The 15,448-nt window shown below is 43.6% G+C and overlaps 1 protein-coding gene across 1 annotated transcript in view; it reads left to right on the plus strand.

Annotated features, from left to right (window-relative positions):
* LARP1 (La ribonucleoprotein 1, translational regulator) overlaps positions 1–15,448 on the plus strand; it is a 91,614-nt gene that overhangs the window by 13,434 nt on the left and 62,732 nt on the right. The gene's annotated exons all lie outside the window — the stretch shown is intronic.

The following is a 15,448-nucleotide window of genomic DNA, read 5'->3' on the forward strand; positions in this document are numbered from 1 at the left end:
GCTCGCATTTCTCAAAAAGCATACCCCAGTTTTCCGGTAAGCAAGGCAGGGATATGAACCCAGATTACTATGTCTGTTTTCACCTTAAAAGCACTTTATGCTGAAAGGGTTAAGCAATAGGTCCATTATCATTCAGCAAATCATTGGCAGAGGCATTCTAAACAGTCATTCAAGAAAGAGGAGTCTAGTGCAAAACATATAATCCACCAAATATATTTTGAGCAGAGCAAAGAGAGGAGGAGGAGATTAGTAAAAAAGCATTTGGAAACCTCAGCTTTGTATTACTGACTGTGTAACTTTGAGCAAGTTAATTTACCTCTCTGAATTTCAGTTCCCTGTCTGCCACACTGGAGGGATGATGGTGGACTAATTTACAGGATGACCAAGGGTTCAACCCTGATTAGGTGGTGGTGGCTGCTGGAATTGCTACGTTGAGAAAGATTCTGAGGACAAAGCCAGGCTTAATGGGGAAGAGTGTTATAACTGATTAATTACTTCTGCCATGAGCAGGGGATTTGAAATGAGTATTATGAATATTAGAAATGTGTCTTTCCTGTACCTATTGCTCTTCAAGATCCTTTCTAGCCCTATGTTTGGAGTCCCCAGGCTTAGATCTGTTCGTGTGTTTGGTGGGCATAATGTTCATCCCATAAGCAATTCTCTTAATTCCAAAGGGGAAGGAATTTTAATTATCTTCTGAAACTATAGACTTTGTCTCCAGCAATGTATGTGATATATATTTAAATAATCTGTAAGACTCTCAGAGATCCTTAGAGATGAAAATGTCTGGGTACAAGGTGTTAATTATATAATTGTAATCATTCTTTTGAGATAAATCATATTTGGCCGCCTTTCCTGTCCACACAGTGCCCTCCCCTCTGGTTGAAGTTGGTCCCAGGAAGTGAGCGTGTATCTTGATTGGTCGTAGTGGGCAGTGGAGTCAGTTTATAGGTGAAGAAGGGGAATGTCCTGAGTACGATACCAGAGTTCCAGACCAGAGTCTGGCTCATTCATTACTCTGTCTGGACTCAGCTGGAATGTTACATGCTTAGGATTTCTGTAGGGAGCTTGACCTTTGCTTTATCTTTGAAAGAAATATCCTATAACCATTGGGAAAGGTATTGTTTAAACAATTTAAGTAACACAGAAATTACATGTTTGTGGCTGACAAAGGCACTTATAAACTGGACGACAGATAAGCACATCCTGCGGGCCTAGCAGAACAGTCAGGCTGTCAATAACACAGGCTTTGAAATCAGACTGCTGTGAGTCGGGAGTGTAGCTCCAACATTTATCAATGAATTTGCACCAGCCACTTAGCCTCTGTTTTCTCATATGTAGAATGGGCTCCATAATAATACCTACTTCAGAGGGTTATTCGGAGAAGGCAATGGCAACCCACTCCAGTACTCTTGCCTGGAGATCCCGTGGATGGAGGAGCCTAGAGGGCTGCAGTCCATGGGGTCGCTGAGGGTCAGACACGACTAAGTGACTTCACTTTCACTTTTCACTTTCCTGCATTGGAGAAGGAAATGGCAACCCACTCCAGTGTTCTTGCCTGGAGAATCCTAGGGATGGGGGAGCCTGGTGGGCTGCCGTCTGTGGGGTCGCACAGAGTCGGACACGACTGAAGTGACTTAGCAGCAGAGGGTTATTGTATGACATAACTCATAAAAAGCAGAAGTGTCTGGCATGGATTAAGCCTGCCCTATACAGGAAGTATTACTATTAATATTATGTTTTAAATTAGGACTTCTTTGGCTATCCAGTAGTTAAGACTCTGGCACTTCCAATGCAGAGGGTGTGGGCTTGATTCCTGGTTGGGTAACTAAGATTCCACATGCGGCATGGTGCAGCAAAAAAAAAAAAATTTTTTTAGCAGTGATTTCTAATTACATATGAAATAAAACTCAAAAATGCAAGTTTAGCTTCTATAAGCTTTGTAGACATCAAGACAGGCGCTGGAATGGGGTGGAGTTTTTTATTGTTGTTGTTTTAATACTAACAGAATGCTCATTAAAAAAAAGTTAGAAAATTATATGGTTGGCCAATTATACAGTTGGCCAAAAGAACAAATCAGTACTCAGAAATACCCATGATAAATAACCTGTTTATCTTTTGGTGTATATCCTCATGATGATGACACACATATATTAGAACAGAAAAGGACACTCGGCACAGGCAATATCACACTGAACAAGCTGTTTTATAGCCAGCTGTTTTTCAGTGAGTAAAGGGAGGTCTATAGGCAAATGTACTGGGTTTTTGTTTGTCTGTTTTTTTTTTCTTACTGCTTAAAAGGCACCTAACATAACATTTTCCACTTTAAATGATACAGCTCAATAGTGTTAAGTGTATTCACATTGCTGTAAAACAGATCTCTGGAGCTTTTCATCTTGCAAATCTACCCACTAAACAGCTCCCCTTTCCCCTTCCCCCAGCCCCTGGCAACACCATTCTATCTTGTTTCTGGGGTTTGACTGTTTCAGCTGCCCCACATAAGCAGAATCATAGCGTATCTGTTGTTTTCTGACTGGCTTATTTCATCTAGCATAAAGTCCTCAAGTTGCATTCATGTTGTAGCATGTGGCAGAGTTTCCTTCCATTTTAAAGCTTGATAATATTCCACTGTATGTTTGTATGAACCGTATTTGTCTATCCTTTTCTTCACTGATTGATTTTGGCGTTGTTTCTACCTCTTGGCTATTAATAACGCTGCTATGAATATGGGTATGGATATAGCTCTTCAAGACCCTGCCTTCCATTGCTTTGGATATATACCCAAAAGTGGAATTGCTGGATCATATAATAGATATATTTTTAATTTTTTGAAGAAGCTACATACTGTTTTCCATAGTATAATAGCTGTGCTACTTTACATTCTCATCCATACATTCTCATCCACAGTGTACAAGGGTTCTGATTTCTCCACATCCACTCCAACATTTATTTTCTTTTTCTTTTTCAATAGTAGCTATCCTAAAGGGTACAAGGTGAACATATGTATTATTTTAATACAATTTTAAGCAGAATGTTTAAAATTCTAAAAAGAGCAAATTTTGATACCGAGAAATGTGGAATCTTTTTTATGTATAAATGACTAACAACCTTTCTGAAACTTATAGACTCTCACCAGACATACTCTGCTTTGTGGATGAGCTTCCCATCACTCCAAATTTTAGGATGTTTACTTATCAAAGGACAATTACTAGTTCTGTAATGTTGCAGCAGGTCAGCCCTTGGTATTTGTTTTCTTCTCAAAAACCAAGCTACTTCCCACTGTCTGTCTCTTTGATCTCCTCCAAGCCTTTAATCTCCTCCTCCTTTTCTGGTTCCCACCTCTGCCATCTCCTCTTAAATGAGTTGTTCTCCATTGTTCCAACTTCCCAACCTGTTTCAACCCCTTCCCCTCAGCCCTCCCCAGCCAGGCCCTGAAATATCCCCTACTTCACTCTCACGCTGGTGGGTCCTGGGAACCCTCAGGTCCTTGTCTCTGGCTTTCAACCCTTAGTTAACCTGCTCCAGGAAGTTGCTCAGAGGGAGTCTGTCTGTTTGTGTGTGAGTGTATGTGTATCTAAGGTGAGATACTACAAGCTGCCATTCCCTTGGCAGATGTGGTTCACACATATGCATCTCACCCTATTGTAGAGACACATTCTTTTTTTTCTCACATCCTGACCCCTACATGCCAGCCAGCATCTAACCTGAACCCTCTGAACAGTCGGTTGTTAAAATGCCCAAAGAAACCGTGCTGACTCCTATGTGCTATTAATACCTTCCTGGGAAAGACTAGAGATCTCTTCAAGAAAATCAGAGATACCAAGGGGACATTTCATGCAAAGATGGGCTCGATAAAGGACAAAAATGGTATGGACCTAACAGAAGCAGAAGATATTAAGAAGAGGTGGCAAGAATACACAGAACTGTACAAAAAAGATCTTCACGACTCAGATAATCACGATGGTGTGATCACTCATCTAGAGCCAGACATCCTGGAATGTGAAGTCAAGTGGGCCTCAGAAAGCATCACTAGGAACAAAGCTAGTGGAGGTGATGGAATTCCAGTTGAACTATCAAATCCTGAAAGATGATGCTGTGAAAGTGCTACACTCAATATGCCAACAAATTTGGAAAACTCAGCAGTGACCACAGGACTGGAAAAGGTCAGTATTCATTCCAATCCCAAAGAAGGGCAATGCCAAAGAATGCTCAAACTACCGCACAATTGCACTCATCTCACATGCTAGTAAAGTAATGCTCAAAATTCTCCAAGCCAGGCTTCAGCAATATGTGAACCGTGAACTTGCAGATGTTCAAGCTGGTTTTAGAAAAGGCAGAGGAACCAGAGATCAAATTGCCAACATCCTCTGGATCATGGAAAAAGCAAGAGAGTTCCAGAAAAACATCGATTTCTGCTTTATTGACTATGCCAATGCCTTTGACTGTGTGGATCACAATAAACTGTGGAAAATTCTTCAAGAGATGGGAATACCAGACCACCTGACCTGCCTCTTGAGAAATCTGTATGCAGGTCAGGAAGCAACAGTTAGAACTGGACATGGAACAGACTGGTTCCAGATAGGAAAGGGAGTACATCAAGGCTGTATATTATCACCCTGTTTATTTAACTTATATGCAGAGTACATCATGAGAAACGCTGGACTGAAAGAAACTCAAGCTGGAATCAAGATTGCCGGGAGAAATATCAATAACCTGAGATATGCAGATGACACCACCCTTATGGCAGAAAGTGAAGAGGAACTAAAAAGCCTCTTGATGAAAGTGAAAGTGGAGAGTGAAAAAGTTGGCTTAAAGCTCAACATTCAGAAAACGAAGATCATGGCATCTGGTCCCATCACTTCATGGGAAATAGATGGGGAAACAGGGGAAACAGTGTCAGACTTTATTTTTGGGGGCTCCAAAATCACTGCAGTTGGTGACTGCAGCCATGAAATTAAAAGACGCTTACTCCTTGGAAGGAAAGTTATGACCAACCTAGATAGCATATTCAAAAGCAGAGACATTACTTTGCCAACAAAGGTCCGTCTAGTCAAGGCTATGGTTTTTCCTGTGGTCATGTATGGTTGTGAGAGTTGGACTGTGAAGAAGGCTGAGCATCGAAGAATTGATGCTTTTGAACTGTGGTGTTGGAGAAGACTCTTGAGATTCCCTTGGACGGCAAGGAGATCCAACCAGTCCATTCTGAAGGAGATCAGCCCTGGGATTTCTTTGGAGGGAATGATTCTGAAGCTGAAACTCCAGTACTTTGGCCACCTCATGCGAAGAGTTGACTCATTGGAAAAGACTCTGATGCTGGGAGGGATTGGGGGCAGGAGGAGAAGGGGACGACAGAGGATGAGATGGCTGGATGGCATCACTGACTCGATGGACTTGAGTCTGAGTGAACTCTGGGAGTTGGTGATGGACAGGGAGGCCTGGCGTGCTGTGAGTCATGGGGTGGCAAAGAGTTGGACACGACTGAGTGACTGAACTGAACTGAACTGAAGGCTTTTCTTGAGCCCATTATATTATATATTATTTTTGCCATAAATGCTGATGAAATGGGACCCTGCCATATCATTTTCTTACTTTTTTAATTGTGTTAAATTTACAACAATACGCTGTACAGATTTTTTCTTTTCTTTTTACTGTACAGATTTTAAATGTACGATTCAATGGGCTTTGACAAACATGAACCCCTGTGAATTACAAGATTCTGATACACAGTCAGCTAATTTAGAGAAATTGCAGGGGTCCACAGAACTGTTGGAAAGAGCGTAGAGTTTGGAGTCAAGAGACCTGGTTTCAAGCCTTTGGCATTAACCAGCTGTGTGACTTTGGGCTGCTGCCCTCGCCTCTCTAGGCCCTGGCTTCTCTCCCATACAATGAGGAGGCTGTCTCTCGGTCCACATGACACAGCAGGTATTGGTCAAAGGTCACAGAAAACTGAGAGTATGCAGAGCTACTGTGTCCTGCTGATATTTGCAAAGTGAATGCACCTCACCTGGATCCTGCCAATCAAATTGCTGAAGAAGAGAAAGTGAAGAAATAATAATTATATAATAACAATAAACAAAGATGGCAGAAATCAGCCAAACCAATCTCTGCATCTTGTAGGAATGTACCAAGTGCTTGTAAGTAAACCCTTCTCAAATTTGTTTGCTCTGGTACATTAATAAAAGAAGATTCTGAGGGGATTAGCATCAAATTCACAACAAGTACCCAAAACACACTGTTTGCCAGATAGGCTGAGTTTAGCTCTTTTGAAGCTAACGTGCCTTGCTGAAAAAGGAAAGGGCTTCTCTGACAACTTAAGAGAAGTGCTGTCACTTTTAGATAGCACGTTTCACTTTTCAAAACCTTCTTGTCTATTTCTCATTTGTTCTATATGGGTTCTGTGACAAGAAAGCAGGACAGAGACTATTCCCTCTCCTTTCTTCAGGTGAGGATCCTGAGGTCCGGAAAGCTGACGTGAAATGTTCTCATAGCCACCAGCAAGCACACCCCTCTGATTTCTCAGCCTGTGTCTTTGGGCTGTGCCCCACCTTCTCTTCTGCAGACAAATCAACCAGCCCAGAGAACAGAGTCCAAGAAGAACTAAAAACTCTAATAACAACAAGAAGAACATTCATAGGTGGCAGTTAACAGTTACAGACAATTTATTGCCTTCCCATTAGATATTAACACTTGTGATTTTCCCAACAGCCCAGTGAGGGTTCTCTCTGTTTAACAGAAGAGGAGGTGGACGCACAGAGAGGGCCCCTGGTTTGCTCGGGCTCACAAAGCAAGGAGATTGTGGAGCTGAGACTCTGCCCAGGCTTCCTGGCTCAGAGCCCTAGCCCTTGGCACCTGTGCTATATTGCCTCCTGTTTCACGGTGCTGCTGAGGAAAAAGCTTTCTAAACAGAGCTGTTCATTGACAAGATGCACAGCTCTGAGAGCAGTGAGGCCCCTATTCTGGGCACTTCCAGTGGAATCAAGGTGATGGTGATTATTACTGAGCAGTGTTTACGGCAGGTAGGGTTGAGGCGGAGGACTGCTGGGTTGTCCTGGAAGGTCCCTTCCTACCAGAGAGTGTAGGATTTGATGAAATCTCTCACAGATCCCAGTCTTTCAGTTCATGACATTGACAAGTCCTCCTGGCTCTCGAGCTCTTGGATTGAACATCCTCTCCCAGCCTGTCCTGCCTGCCAACCATCCCCTCCTCGTGGGCACTGGGATCAGTGAGCTGTGAGAACAGGTGGCTATGCGTGGATCATCCTGGAAATTTGAAAGCATGGTCTTCAGCTAAAGGACTAGGGAGGAGGGACAGCAGAACAGTAAATTATAGGGTGTCCACCGCCTGATTAAATCAGTGCCTGTGTCTAGCACTATGGAGATGCTGCATGCCAGGCTCCCTCCTGGGCCCAAGGCCCAGATGTTAGTCACAGAACCACAGTCAGAGTGCCAAGCGCTCTCTGCAGTCCCTCATCCAGCCCCTGCATTTCACATGTGGGGATACTGAAGCCCAGAGAGGGGAAGCAACTTGCCAGAGACCACACAGCATTCCTTCAACAAAATACTAAGGGTCTACTGTGCCACAGACTGTGCTTGGGAACACTAAGGATGAACAAAATAGCCACCAGCTCCAGGCTCACAGAGTTTACACATTAGTGGAGGAAATGGGAAAAAGCAGGTACAGACATAAAATCAGAGATTGTGATCTGTGTCATGAAGAACACGAAGTACTGCAGTCAAGCTGATCAAAGGCAGTCTCTCTGGGAGAGGGCCATTTCAGCTGAGGCTTGAAGTGTAAGCGCATGCTGTTTGTGTGTCTGTGCGGCGGGGATGTGTTCCCGGCAGTGCCCCTGGGCAGTGATGAGCTCCCCGTGTTGGAGGTGCTGGCACAGGGCAAGGGCAGGGGAGAGGAGCAGAAAGGGGAAGTCTGAGGTGGATGGAGTCTGGAGCACATGGTGTCTTGTGGGCCGAGATGAGAGGCCAGGAGTTCGTTTTCATCGCACTATGAAGCCATGGGAGAGCTTATGCATGACACGCTATAACATTTCCTGCTTTTCCTAATGCTGGGGCTCCCTGGGAGCCCTGTCACCCTGGAGGCTTGCAGAAAACCCACCAGGCAATGCGATCAGTGCAAAGTGAACCTGGCTATTCCTTGTCTTTAGTGATCGCTACACATTCTATCTGCATTAGGTGATTAGGAAATAAGTGAAGTGAAGGAAGGAAGTTAAAGTCGCTCAGTCGTGTCTGACTCTTTGCAACCCCATGGACTGTAGTCCATGGAATTCTCCAGGCCAGAATACTGGAGTGGGTAGCCTTTCCCTTCTCCAGAGGATCTTCCCAGCCCAGGGATCGAACCCGTCTCCTGCATTGGAGGCAGATTCTTTACCAGCTGAGCCACAAGGGAAGCCCAGGTAATTAGGCCACTCACGTTATTTGAAGTTCCCTATTTCGTCCATGTGTCACAGATCCAGAGAGTCAGGTGCTATGGGACGCGGTGGGGATCGGCAGACCTCTCTTATGCAGTGAATGTCACTGGGACAGGAAGTCAGGCAGCTTTACTAGTTTACCACAGCCTTTCCCCACCTCATTCCTACAGCTAGTACTCATCTTCTTTGCCATAGAGGTGTGAAATGTTAGAAACTGCTATCAAGACTGCTCAGATGTAAAGATATTTAGTTCCAGATGGCCATGGTTAGACAGGCAGAGTTCATACTTTGGTGGTCACACCTCCTTCCTGTTGCCTTGTGCAGTGTGGAGTCTTTAGGGATGATGACACAGATCAGTAATCCAATCAACAGATGTTGACAGTGTGACCTCCTGAGTCACATGACCTCGTCTGAGATAAAAGGGCACTCATTTCTTCACTCTTCTCAACCAAGGAAAAGGTCTGAGAGGGTCTTGGCAGGAAAACTCATAAACCTCCCTGAAGGTCACAAAATGCCAGATTAATCTGCCTTACCCCCTACCCTCCCTTTTAATCTAGATATTTCCCACATTTCAATTTTAAGTCCAGCTCAAGTACAGCCACCTCCAAGAAGTCTTCCCTGACCACCTTTTCCCTGTCCCTCTGGTCTGTGCTCTTCCTCCCCGTGGACTCTTAAACGTGTCTTTACCATGCGCTTAGTGACTGGCGTGGTATCAGCCTGTGTAGGGGTCTAAATGCAGGTCATTGGCTGGGAGGAACAAGCACCAGAGGAGGCTAGGGCCTGAGGCCCACTAGTATGTGTTGGGCCCATCTAATCACAGTTCAACTCAATTAAAAACAAAAGTACTGTGGAGGCCAAAAAAAACATGTCTGTGGGCTGAAATTGGCCAGAGGGCTAGCAGCTTCCAGCAGCTAGAATATTATCTGGAGGAGAAGGCATTGCATTTAGAATCTTTAGAAGTCCTGGAGCTGCCCCCAACTAGCAGCCTGAGTCCAGATAAATACCTAATCTTTCTGAGCCTCAGTTTCCTTATCTATACATTAGGGTAACACTGTCTCTGCTTTTTTCATGAGATTTGAAGAATGGTTGCGTTGACTCTATGCCAGTGACCACCGTCCTTTTTACAGTAATAGTAGACATTTATTCAGCAGTTACATTTGTCAGGTACTGTTCTAAGCACAAGTGTTAACTCACTTAGTCCCAACAGTAACCCTAAGAGGGGGGTGCTGTTATCTCTATTTTACAGATGAGAAAACTGAGGCAAAAAGAGGTGAAAGAACATGCAGGTGGGTGCAGAGCTGGGACTATAACACCCTTACACAAATACTGCTTCATTTAATGTTCTCTGAATTTTATGAGGCAAGTATTCCACTTTTCACCATTCTATAGCTGGAGACACTGAAGCTCAGAGAAGTGAAGTAACTTGCCTGGTATCACACAGCTTGAAAGTGGGCAAACCTGAGCCTGAACGCAACTCTGACCCCAAACCCTGTGCCCTTTTTTCTGTGCCAGAGATGAAGGACAGGCAAGTGATCTGTGAAGAGAGCAGTGTGCTGATGCAGTGTTCTGCCCCAGGACAGAAAACATGTATTGCCCTTTCTTGTTTTGACTCCAGTCCCTAGCTCAGGGCCCTTCTGTCCTGGATCATGTTGCCAGGAAAATTGCTTTCTGCCTTCATTGTGACTGCTGGTTTCCACTTGTCCCCATGAACTTGGATGTTTCTTGACCCTGGAGTATTTAAACATAGTTACCTTCCTTTGGCTATGGGAGTTTTGCATTTTTGACGTGTGCCATCTCTCTTTCCTGTGGTGTGGTACAGGAGAATGGGATGGGAGAGACTGAAGTTCTGATCTTTATTCTGCTGTCCCAGCATCCTGGAGCAAGTCATTGAACTTCCATGGAGCTCAGGGGACAATCACATCTGTCCTCTCTCCATGAAAGCCCTTTCAGAAACGCAGTGTGGTACGAATAAGATGGTGGACTGCTGAGAGGTAAGGCATACCAAAGGTGCTCAATAGATGACCCTCACTGACTGTATGAAGGGGATTTGCAATGATGTGCAGACAATGCTGATAATACAGTGTTAAAAAAAAAAATAAAGCTGTGGAATGTGCAGTATAGTCTCAGCTATGTAAAAATACCGGAGAAGGCAATGGCACCCCACTCCAGTACTCTTGCCTGGAAAATCCCATGGACAGAGGAGCCTGGAAGGCTGCAGTCCATGGGGTCGCTGAGGGTCGGACACGACTGAGCGACTTCACTTTCACTTTTCACTTTCATGCATTGGAGAAGGAAATGGCAACCCACTCCAGTATTCTTGCCTGGAGAATCCCAGGGATGGGGGAGCCTGGTGGGCTGCCGTCTGTGGGGTCGCACAGAGTCGGACATGACTGAAGTGTGTGCAGCAGCAGCAGCAGCATGTAAAATACAAACAGAAAAGAGACTAGAAGAAATATACCAGCTTGCCTGGATTATGCGCTTATATATGGGCTCTGCTTTGCTAGACTTAAATTTTTTTTCTATTTGCAAAAGTTACCCCATTTTGTATTATATTTTATCATTTAAAAGTATATATATAATTTATATGTTTTATAAATAATAAATTTATTATATACATAATAAAGTATATATATTAAATAATTTTTATATATACTTATGTATAAATAAATGTATAAAATTTAGTACCTGGCCCTTGACAATGTTGCTCTAGTTACCAGAACATTGAAGTGATAAGGTGTGATCTTGCATCCATTCATTCCTTTGTCCAGAAAACACACGGAGGGCTTGCTGTGTAAAGGCAGCAGTGATGATTACCATAAACAACACTAAGAAGAATGGGGTATAATCCTTGCCCTCAAGAAATATATTATAATCTAGATAGAGGATAAGGCATATTGATCACTAGCCATAATTGAAAATAGAAAGTACTAAATATTTTACGGAAATTGTCACTAGGCGTTAACAGTGGGGGAGAAATTTATTCTAGCTATGGAGATTAAATTTTTGTAAAGAAGTTGTCATTTTGTGCTGAGCCTTGAAGGACCAGTAGAACTCTGGGTATGTGGAAATGGAAAGGCATCATTGGCAGTAATAAAAATAGTGAAAGGTAATATTTACTTAGCACATACTATGTGCCAGGCATTGTACTTTTAAACTACACACATCCTCCCATTTAAGACTCACAGAAGTTCTATGAGGAAAGTAGTATTATCATCTCCAATTGACAGATGGGGAGACTGAGGCTTAGAGAGATGAAAATTATTCTCCTGAAGTCACGAGATGGTCAAGCTGGGATTCACACTCAGGACCTCACTGTGAACAGCTTTGTCACAGAGAAGGTACATGAATTGAGGCAGGAAAGCATGGGGCCCACAGGGAATTAGATAGCTTTTTGAAGACATGCATCTTGTGTGTCTTGCTCACCTTTCCATGTCCAGGGTCTGGACAGTAATTGGCACATTGCAGATGGCTTAGTAAATATTGGTTGAATGAAAGGATAAAAGAAACAGTGAGTGGTCGACTGCTGCTGGCATGTAGGCTGTGTGGCTGAAAGCGGTAGGACAGGCAGGCATGTGCACGCCAAGATTTTAAGCAGAGGCAGGGCCCATCGATCAGGGAACCAGAGAATTGGCTCAGGCAGCATGGCAGGCTCCGTGGCAGGGAGGAGAACAGTTAGTTGGTGGGGAAGCCCCAAAGGAGACCACTTGAGAAAGTTCAGGAACACCAGGGAGAGGAGTGGGAATGGAGGAAGAAGCTGTGTAGGTAGGATAGATTAGAAAGAGGCCATGGGATGCTGCCTATCTCTTAACTCAGAGTGGGGAATGCATTAAAAGAAAGACCTTTACAAATCTATTCTCCATCTTTTACTAACCTCATTGGGTGGCTCGGGCAGCCTCTGAGCCTACTTCCTCATCTGTAAAATGGGGGTAATCATACTTACAGAATCCCTGAGGGTTGGCCGTGTTATTGTGGGAACAGTCGGACTTCCCAGGTGACTCAGTGGCAGAGAATCTGCCTGCAATGCAGGAGATGCGGGTTTGATTCCTAGATCGGGAAGATCCCTTGGAGGAGGAAATGGGAACCCACTCCAGTATTCTTGCCTGGAGAATTCCATGGTCAGAGGAGCTTGGTGGGCTACAGTCCATGGGGTTGCAAAGAATCAGACACGACTGAGCGACTGAATACGCAGGCATGGGAACAGGGAACTGAGCGACTGAATACACAGGCATGGGAACAGGGAACAGTCAGTACTTCTGACTTCTCCTTATCCCCCTTACATTGTAACTATTGCTGTTTCCATCTAGTTGACAAGAGGAAATCTAGGCTGAGCCTCCTCTCATGAACTGAAGTAAATTTCTTGGCATATGCCAGAAGGTCCAAGAGTCTTCAGGTTTGGGAAAACATTCCGTAGCTAATATTGTCTGGCCAATGCCCCCCCTTGCTAACCCCACCTACTCTTCCATGTTGGTATGAAGAGGCCTCAAGCCTAGGAGTCCCTGGTATCAGAAGAAGAAAAGTGATAAAGCCCAAGTTCTTTCAGAAACAAAAGGCCCTCTGGAAAATCAAACTCAAAGAGGAATAAAGTGGAATATCCAAGCCCAGATAAAGGAACCACCTCTCTTTTACCTATGTTCCCCTCCAAAAAATAGTTTCAGGGAACTTGTATCTTTCTTCCTACCCATGAGCCTGATGCAAGTATTATGCTTCCCATTTTGTGAACAGAGAAATGGAAGCCCAGGAAGGCTCAGGAGGCTGCTCCAATTCATTCAGCAAAGCTGGGGATGGGCCCAGGTTATAAACCAAGTCTGCTGTCTCTAGTCCCTGCTTCAGCCTCCCGTCTCTCTTTTAGGAAGCTGTCAGCACCAGGAAGCAAACAAGCACATAATTATAAATAGGTATTTGGACCCACTTTATAATTTTAATTTTTTAAAGTTTGATTTTCTCTCTCTGTGTCTGTGCATTTTAAGACTATGATGTGTTCAAACCGTGGGCAAAGCACAAGTTAGTCTGATCCTTATTGCTTTCTGCCTAAAGCATATCTTGTTTAATTTCTTTTTTTTTTGCCTGAGATCACTTATTGCTTAACTACTTGGTTCCTCCAATTAGAGTTTACCTTTTGGAGAGACAGGGTTCAGCTTTTTTTAGTATCTTCCCCAGTCCAATGTATTTGATGAGTGCTCCACAAATAGCCATCGATATGGCAATGGAGAGAAGAGAAGCAGCCTTACAGTGTAGTGCAGGGGATAAAAACAGGCCTGGGGAATTAGCTGCTGCCTGAGACCCTAAGCAGCCAGCTGACTTTCTTTTTCTGAACTTCAATTGCTTCCGTTTGTAAATGAAAGATAGTAGCTTCAAGACCTAGCCTGGTGCGTGGCACATAGTAGGAACACAGTAGGTATTTGTGGGAAAAGCTAGTATCTAACTCATTAGGTTATTGTGAGGATGAAATGAGATAAAGTATGTCAAGTATTAATATTTCTCATAGAACCTAGCATATAGTAGTTACTTAATAAAAGTAGCTACTCTGAACTATTTGATCAATAGTATTTAAAACTGAATACATGCATATAGAATGCCATAGTAGGTCAGGAATCTAAAAAAAAACCAAAAACTCCTGAATTCAAATTGCAATTCCATCATTTCCAATAGAAAAAGCTACTGCATTTAGGATTAGAAGATTCAGGTATGAGACCTGACTCTGCCATGGACTAGCTGTGTGACTTTGGTTAAGTAACCTGACTTCTCTGAACTTCAGTTTCTTGAAAAACAAGGGAACTGACTAATCATTAAGATTCCTCTTTCCAATTTAATAGCCTCAGTGTAAGATGTGGTCTCATGCCAGTTACCTTGTCTTATCTTCCTTTTGTGGTCCCAGTTTGCTCATCTGGAAAATGGCCTATGGGTGTTAGGAGACCCTCTCTGGGGCAGAGCAGGCCTAGGGGTGCAGATCTCAGTGCTGCTCCAGCCTCCACATAGGGCCTGGTGCTGCTTGTTCAGCTCAGACTGACGCTAGGTAACATGAACAAGCTACTTGTCCACACAGAGCCCTTCTCTCTTCACAAAGCATACCCTTTACCTCCAACTATAGGAATATAGAAAAGAATGACCAACAAGGACCATTATGTCCTCTTTTAAAAAGTTCAGAGATAGTCTAATGTGAATCCTCTTCAGAAAATAAATATAATTAATTAAAAAATAAAAAATAGTGCATGCTAGTGACAGTGTACAATAATTTACTTTCTGATTAAGGGTATATATAATGTAACAACAAAGAATCTGTTTTAATTCATCAAGATCCCTTTAATCATTTAATCATTATCTTCTTTGTATCTCTTTTGAAGCACTGTCCTCAGTCTCTATAATTTACACAGCACTTTGACTGACGTTGTCTCACTTGTCTCACAAAAGCTGAGAGGTTAGAAGCAAGTCAAGCATAATTTACCCCCATTTGTCTACCAGGGAAGAGGGGTCCAGTGAAATGCTGAAAGCTGGCCAAGGTGTGGACACCACGTTATGGAAGAGTTGGGACCACACATCAGATTGTCTGGTTGTCCCCATCAGCACCTCTCCCCAGCGGTCCTGGTTACAACCCTACAACCAGCCTCACCCCTTGGCGGCATTTTCAAAAGGCTGATTTTCAATAAGCCTTCTCTGTCCAGCAGGTCATGTGTTCTAATTCTTTTGGAGATGGCTCACACTCTTGGCTGTTATGTCTTGAGCAGGTGATATCATAGCCAGCCAGAGGCCAGGACTCCTCCAAGTGAAGTGTGGGACCACAAGCACCAGAAGGGTTCTTGCTAGACATGCAGTTTCTTGGTCCAATCCCAGACATGCCTGATTCCAAATACTTTGGAATCTGCATTCAAGGTTTTCCCTCATCATCCAAACTAAAGTAACTGATCTAGTGACCTATTGCCATAGTAGTTACTGTCTTCATGGATATGAGACAAGCTCTTGTTCATAAGTTTGTTTTACTGTCTCTTTCTCCACCTTAGAATGCAAATTCCATGAGGTCCCTGTAAGCCT

Source organism: Bos grunniens, chromosome 7 (assembly GCF_055505025.1).
Source record: "Bos grunniens cultivar Pamir isolate PY7600 chromosome 7, Bosgru_T2T1.0, whole genome shotgun sequence".
Taxonomy (NCBI): Eukaryota; Metazoa; Chordata; class Mammalia; order Artiodactyla; family Bovidae; genus Bos; species Bos grunniens.